This window comes from Triticum aestivum, chromosome 7B (assembly GCF_018294505.1).
Source record: "Triticum aestivum cultivar Chinese Spring chromosome 7B, IWGSC CS RefSeq v2.1, whole genome shotgun sequence".
Lineage (NCBI taxonomy): Eukaryota > Viridiplantae > Streptophyta > Magnoliopsida > Poales > Poaceae > Triticum > Triticum aestivum.
The window spans coordinates 321560997-321568566 of record NC_057813.1 but is presented as its reverse complement, the minus strand read 5'-3'; the positions used below and the strand labels follow the sequence as shown (position 1 = coordinate 321568566).

The following is a 7570-nucleotide window of genomic DNA, read 5'->3' as shown; positions in this document are numbered from 1 at the left end:
AATAAAACTATGAGCTCACTTGTAATTTTTTCATATAACTCACTTTGGAGTATCTTAGATATAGTATATGAACGTAATAAAAAAATATACTAGAGTATATACTATCACATGGTAGTATATAAGAAATGGGTGTAGCTACACCCAGTAGTAGGATGCATTTTCCCTATATATATATATAGTAGCACTATTCTGATCTGGGATCAGAATAACTATTCTGATCACAACGCCCCATATATAGGGCCCGATGGATGTTGCCGAACCGGCCCAATGAGGGGGAAAATGCCGTGCTGCACCTTATCCCCAACTTCCCCGATCTCGCTGTCAGCCCGCCCTGCCCAGCACGCCACCCGCTTGCCATCCCCGACGCGCCGCTGCCCGTGCACCTTCCCGGCGCGCCGCCGGACCGCATTCCCCAGCTCGCCACCGTCCCCACCTCCCTCCGGCGGCAGAAGCGCTACCGCCCCCATCTCCCTCCCTGGCAGACGCACCTTCGCCCTCACCTCCCTCCCCGACAGACGCGTCGTCGTGACTCCACCTCCTAGATGGGCCGCCGCGAGCCTCCACCTCCCGGCTTCCCGGCGCCGCCCCGTTTGCCTCCTCCCGTGGCCCCGCTCAATCCAGCCCCGCCAGCTTCCCCATGCAAGCCAACCAGGCCAGACGGCCACCCCCGCAAGCCCTCGGCCTTGGTGTTTTCTTGGTGGAGACTAGGAGCAGCGACAGAGATGCCGCCCGAGGTGGAATCCCTGCGTCCGCTTGGTTCCGTCCACGGCAGCACATCACCTCTCCCCGTCATCCACCTGCCAATTTCATGTCGACAGGTGACCTTCTCTCCAAACGCGCACTGACCTTCCTCCTCCTGTCGCTTCCAACTCCCATCTTAGATGATTGAACCCTATCGCATGGAGTAGTAGAACTGCCGGCGTGTCCTGCTCCCATTCCATATTTGCGCGCCTTGGCTTCTAGCGGTGGCACGATGAGAACCAACTCATCATATTTTGCAGGGTAGTGGTGAAGTTCAGAATTAATGTGGATTAAGGTTCAGGCTGTGCAGTATTTGTTTAGTACATTCAGAGTGTTTTTTCCCTATTTTTCATTTCTTAGCTTCTTCATAGATTATTACAAATTTTTTGTGACCAACATTCCATCATCTGAAGCTTATAGTCTCATGTGCATACCAAAAAAACACATTTTGATCAGTATACTCTGCATCCGTGTGAAATTATATGAAAAGGGATGAACAGTTTGGCTGTATTACCGGTTCAAGTTGATTTCTCCCTACAGATACTTCAATTTGTTTTCCCAAGTATTCAGTTCTCTATATTTTTTTATGATGATGCATCTCCCTAGATCAGTGCCAGACTTTACAAACACGGATTCTTTCAAAAAATAACAAACAACATGTTTTGATATAGCATGGTGTCAGTTTCTTAGACCGCCATCTCAATTTCTCTGGCAGTACACCCCTCCTCTGCACCTACTGCCTCTGTTGCTACTTCTTCACCTTCGTTATAGCTAGCTTACGGTGCTTTGTTTCCTTCCCCCACAGCTTCCATTTTAGCCGTTGAAGCTTCAGATGGAGCGCGACATGCAGCAGTGTCGCCCCAACAGGCATGCAACACCGACGACGGCAGGGTGTGGCGTGCGTCTGTCCGGCATCCTGGGCGTCGTGCCGAGGGAGCTGCATTTTCAATTGGGTGGGGGTTAAAGTTCAGGTAATGCTATTGTCTGGTGGCAAAGGACCATGCAGGCTGTTTCATTACTGAAAAAACGTGTGACGAAAAGGAACAAGATTTTTTTAATGAACTCCTACTCTTATTCTTTTCCCCTTCGACTTTCTCTTCCATGGTTGTGTGCATGCGTGTTATGTGCGTGAGTATGCTACAACAATTTTCGCAGAAGAAGCATTTTCAATTGGGCAAAATTAGTTGATGGTAGTCAAAGTTCAGACATTTGTATTGGCGACATTCAGTAATTATAGAATGAGAAGTAGTGCCCTTCTTGAGGAGCAGTGTAGTGCTCGACAATGGCCGTGAAGAGCTAAGTGTTGACTCTGTGTAGATATCTATATGAGGCGCATACCCTGTGTTTGCTAAAGTGCCACCATGAACAAGAATATTGCTTCCTTCAGTTTTAAGTACGTGTGGTCCTCTATTTTTTATTCTTCCGAGAAATTCTTGATGTGTTCTATTTGCAATGTATTTCCTTGGTTCACTACTCCTTGTTTCTTGTACTGGGGCCTCCACTTATGATGTGACACGAAAACATTTCTAAAGATATCTACTAGTGCACCTCCTCCCCCCATCTTGTTAGCTGCTACTGCACATTGAACCTGCTTGACGTCGTGGCTCCTTGCTAGCTGCTGTTGGTGTGTGTGAAACGTACAAAAACGTTTGGTGTTATGCTTTAGTAGAAACCTTTCTAATCAGTCAAGTTTAGCACAGATTTCAGGTCATGGGAGAGTTTGTAAGACAGTATGAGCCATATTCAGTTTAATTAGAAGTACAACACCTCAGAATTTTAATTCAACGAGTTGTTGTATTTTGCCCTTTTGGGGTCTTCGCACTACACTTGGCCACTTAAAAATTCATACATATGTGGGCAAAGTTATATATTCCTATCATGTGTACGTGGTGCAAACAATAGTTAAACTAGGAGATATCCTGCTGATGTACTTCATTGTTTGTGCCACAAAACTATAAATTTTATGTTTTCTGGTTGGAAAAGGGGCGCTCTCTGTGTGCTTGGAAAAGGGGCGCTTTCAGATTTCCCCGAATACTAAAGATTAAAGTCAAGAAGTTCAATTTAAAAAACCGGAGTAGTTCAATATATAATAAACTCAGGTTCTCTCATGAACAGAGAATAAAACCAAGAAGTTCAATTTGAGAAACGGAGGAGTTTGATTTTTTTTGAAAAATTGTATTTCTTACGGTTACTTGAGAATCAAACTAATAAGTTCAATTCGAAATAATGAAGAAGTTTAATGTTTCTAACGAAACTCCAATTTTCACATTTCTAAAAAATAAATAAAGAAGTTCTAATAAAACAGTCAGAGCGGTTCGATGTCTATAAAAAACTTGGATTTTTTTCCATTACTAAAGCAAAACAGAGAGAAGTTCAAATTGATAACCATCGGAAGTTCACGTACTGCATGGTCTGCATTTTCGTATGAGAAAAGAAGAATAATAGGCACATTCTAACTATTTTGTTGCTCGAAGTTCAAGTGACCCGAGAAACTTTAAAAATTCTTGTGAGAGAGGTTCACCATGTCTTTGCATGTTCAAAAACACACACAAAAATGGTGTTTTGGTGTCTTAAAATAACCACTTTAAAAGTTAGATTTTCCTCATTTCTAAAAAATAAGAGAGAAGGCCAACTCAAAATAACACAGTAGTTGAAAAAAAGTATATAAAAAAGGATTTTAAAAAAACTAGAAATTTTGAAATAACCGACAAGGTCAAAAAACATAGAAATTCAAATTTGAAAACCCTAGAAGTTCAATTTTAAATAACTGAGAAGGTCAAAAAACCTAGAAGTTCAAATTTAAAAACCTAGAAAATTGTTTTCTGATTTAAAACCATATTTTTTCTAAGAAGTTTAAAAAAAAGAGAAGTTCAAAGGTCAAAAACTTACATGTTTTCTCATTAATAAATAATAAAATGAAGAAGTTAAAATTAAAAAATAAGGGAAAACTAATTTTTTTTAAAAGACTTAGTAGTTCAAAAAATTATTTATAGAAAACATTTTCCATGTTTCCAAAAGAAATTAGAGGTTGAAATTTCACAAACATAGAGGTTCAATGTTTATTACAGAACCAAGAAAATCAAATTAAAAATACAAAGAAGTTCAACTTTTTAATAATAAAGGGGTTATATAAAAGCCTAGAGGTTTGAATTTAAATAACCGAGAAGTTCAATTTATAGTACAAAACCAAGATGCAAGTTAAAAAATCTAAAAATAAGAAGTTCAAATTAAAAAGACGAAGAAGTTCAATGCTTGTTACAAACCCAAAAGGTCATTAAAAAGCATCTCAAAGAATTTTATAAAAAATGATTTTCTTTGTTACAATAAACCTAGAAGCTCAAATTTAAAGACGGAGCGGCTCGAGGTCTATCAAAAAGTAGGATTTTTTTCCGTCACTAAAAAAAATAAACCAGGAAGTCCATATTAAAAAGATGGAGAAGTTCGATGATTATAAAAAACTCAGATTTTCCTCATTATTAAAGAATGGAAACAAGGAGTTCAAAAATTAAATAACAAGAAGTTCAACTATTAAAAATAGAGCGCTTCAAAATTCATAAAAAAAGATTAAGAAATTTAGATTAAAAATTCATAAAAAACTCAAAATATTTTCAGGTAACCGAGAGAAGACCAGGTTGATAACTGCCAGAAGTTCATGTACTACACGGTGTGCATTTTGTATTAAAAAGAATAAAAAAAGGCAAAGGCTAAAAGTTTTGTTGTTATAAGTTCAAGTCCTTCATCGGAGAAAGTTAAAAACAATTATTGTGAGAGAGGTTTGTACAAAAGGAATTATTGTGAGAAAGTTCAAGTCCTTCTCCGATGAAAGGCTAAGGAAAATTACAAATGAAAAAACATCACAGAAGTTCAACTGAAAACAACAGGAAGTTCAACTACTACAGTGGATGAATTTCAGATGAAAAACTATTAAAATCATCGCGGGTATGAAAAAACGATCAACACGGGAAAGTTGCGTTTTCACAGCAGCTTTCCATTGGTATATCACTTGCTCATTTCCGATGAGTGTTCCGGTGAGTGGATGGAGAGCTAAGGGCAAAAAAAACACGTGAAAAACAGAGTGAAGTTCAAGTAGACATGCCAAGAAGTTCAGGTTCTTCACGCGGTGCATTTTTGAAGAATCTGTTTTGCGATAAAGGTAGAACGAATGATCCCGCCATTTTCGGAATTACTTGAAAACGGCTACAAATCAGAGGAAACCATCAACATGAAAAAGTTTCGTATTTTCAATGGTATATTATTTGCCCGATAAAGTTTGTAGAAATTACGGTGAAAATACGTTTTTGGCCATTTTAAAAATTGACTTAAAACCGTAAAGAATTGGGAGAAATAATAGATACAGAAAAGTTTCGCATTTCCTTCCAACGCCATATCATTTGCTGCATTCGGACATACGGTTAAAAAATTAGCTCGAAAAAACAAATTCGCTAGAACTTGTATTGTTTTCCAAATTTCTTTTAAACCGTTTAAAATTAGAAAAAACTTTCAACATGAAAAAGTAGCGCATTTTCATAAGCTTTCCAACGCCATATCATATACCTCAATTGGATTAGCCGTTTAGAAATGGCATCGAAAATACAAACTCGGCTGTTTGGTTTGCGAAATTTTACGATTTTCCAAATTACTCTTTAACCATAAGGAATTAGAGAAAACTTTCAACATGTGGAAGGAGCGGTTTTGCAACGGCTTTCCAACGCCATATTATTTGCGTCATTCTGACAAACAGTTTAGAAGTGCGATCAAAAATACGATTCATGTTTTTTGTATGAAGGAAAAACGGTTTTCAAAACTGCTCTTAAACCGCTTACATTTTGCCATAAATTCAACTTGGGTCATGATACTGTTGTCCATAGCTTTCCAACGATATATCGCAAGCCCCATTTGGACACTTTTTAGCTGAAGTTCAACCTTGTACTCGGGGAAGGTCAGCCGCGTTACTCGGGAAGTTCATGTTGTGATCAGAATATTATTCTGATCCCGTGATCAGAATAGTGTTTATTCCTCACTTGAGTTTTATGTCCTCTACAACATTCACTTATTGCTAATTCTTCAAGTTGCCTTTTCTTCTAAGTGAATGCGATCGGACCCTTTCCCCTCTATGCTAAACTCAAACCAGTCCATTCACAAATTCTTCATGTGTGTTCTATTTGAGACCCGTTCAAACTCTTCACTATGTCCTTGTCAGCTGAAGAATTTGCGAACGAAACATTAAAACTTTCTTATCTGAATTTTCGGATTTTGCCGCTCAAACCATTCCACATCCCACGATAAGATTTATCTATTCACCCACGATCTCACACGATCTCCACCACTCTGTACGTGGGTGACACATGTCGCTAGGATGAGAAGGGTCAGGGGCAGGTTCATCCATTTTCCTCGGGCAAGCGGTTTTTCCACCTCGGCTATAAATACCCCTCGCCCTCCTCAGACTGCACTTACCCCGCTCAAACTCACTCCCCTCCCTAGAGCTCTCAAGCCCTAGCGCCGCCGCTACTTTCATCGTCTCCAGTGAGGAAGAGCTTCATTGCCTCGACCTCGTCGCCGTCATACTCTCGTTGGCCGCGGATATCTTCACTCCGCCGCCGCCATAGCTGTGTTCCTCTGCCAAGTTAGGGCATGGAAGATCTGGACTGACGAACTTCCAATCTAACACTCCTAGTTCGTCTTGTTCTTCGTCAAGGGTAATTAAAAGTTACTTTTACTGCTCTTGTTGATTCTGATGATTTCCATAAAATCTTCAAAAGGTGTTTATTCTTAAACTTCCACACTTTAAACACCTCACATAATCATCTGCTCTTGATCTGTTTCTCTAAGCGACATTTTTCTTCAAGATTCCTCAATTGTGTGAATTTCTCAAATCCATTCAACTCTGGAATCTAAGTCAAAGAATGCTTAGTGAAATTCCTCAAGACATATCTGGTCAAATTCCTCAAACTTGTTCCTTTTGCAAAAACTTTTGAGAATGCATATGACCTCTCCAAATTCTTCGCACCATACTCTATTCACAGGTACACATATTCGCTGCTGAATCACTAGGTTCCCATCAACTTAACTCATTTGCAGCGTTCCTCAAAGAAAAACTGCATACCTCTTCAGAGAACTCAATTGTTCAAAATCCTCAGCTAAAGAAAATGGCAGATGGCAAGAAACCTCAGAAGGGAGGGAATAAACTGGAAGTTAACACTACCTTTGAAATCCCTAATGACATCTATGCAGGGTATTGCACTCCTGGTGAGGCACTCACGGAAAAGAAACGAAGAATGAGCGCAAGGTGCGCATTAAGAGAATTGAACGAAGATGGGCACGGGAATGGAGGGAATACATATATGTTACTCCAAAGTACATGAAGAAATCCGCTCTGCACCCTCCTTGCCTAAGACCTCCATTGGCACCTGGCCAAATTGCTGATCCCACTAGCATCAAGCGCGGTGAGGACTATGCTGATGAATGGGCCAAGCGGCAAGCCAAGTTGGCCAAACAAGCCAAGCAAGCAGTGAGGAAATTCAAAGAAGACTCAGCTGCTCCTGGTGAGGTCTCTACAAGAAAGAAGGCTATGCCTAAGAAGCCTGCTCGGAAACCACCTTCCTTAGCAATGCCCTCACGGCCAAGCTCATCTATGCCCTCACGGCATATTCCTCAAGTTGCTCTAGTTCCTCAAGTTTCAAAACCCTCAGCTCCTCCAGCAAAGTCCTCGGCACCTGTGCATCTCACCTCTTGCCAAAGGACCACATGCATCTCAACTGCTTTAGGAGCATATGCAAGTTCTTTAGCTCCTCCTCAGTCTTCAACAGGCCCCACTCTGCTGAAGACCGAG

The 7570-nt window shown here is 40.4% G+C and overlaps 1 long non-coding RNA gene across 1 annotated transcript; it reads left to right on the top strand.

Annotated features, from left to right (window-relative positions):
* Nucleotides 1-274: 274 nt before the first annotated feature.
* On the top strand, nt 275-2214 carry LOC123160957 (uncharacterized). Its single transcript, XR_006480472.1, has 2 exons — nt 275-818; nt 1547-2214. It is a non-coding gene; the product is annotated as an uncharacterized lncRNA (long non-coding RNA).
* Nucleotides 2215-7570: the final 5356 nt, after the last annotated feature.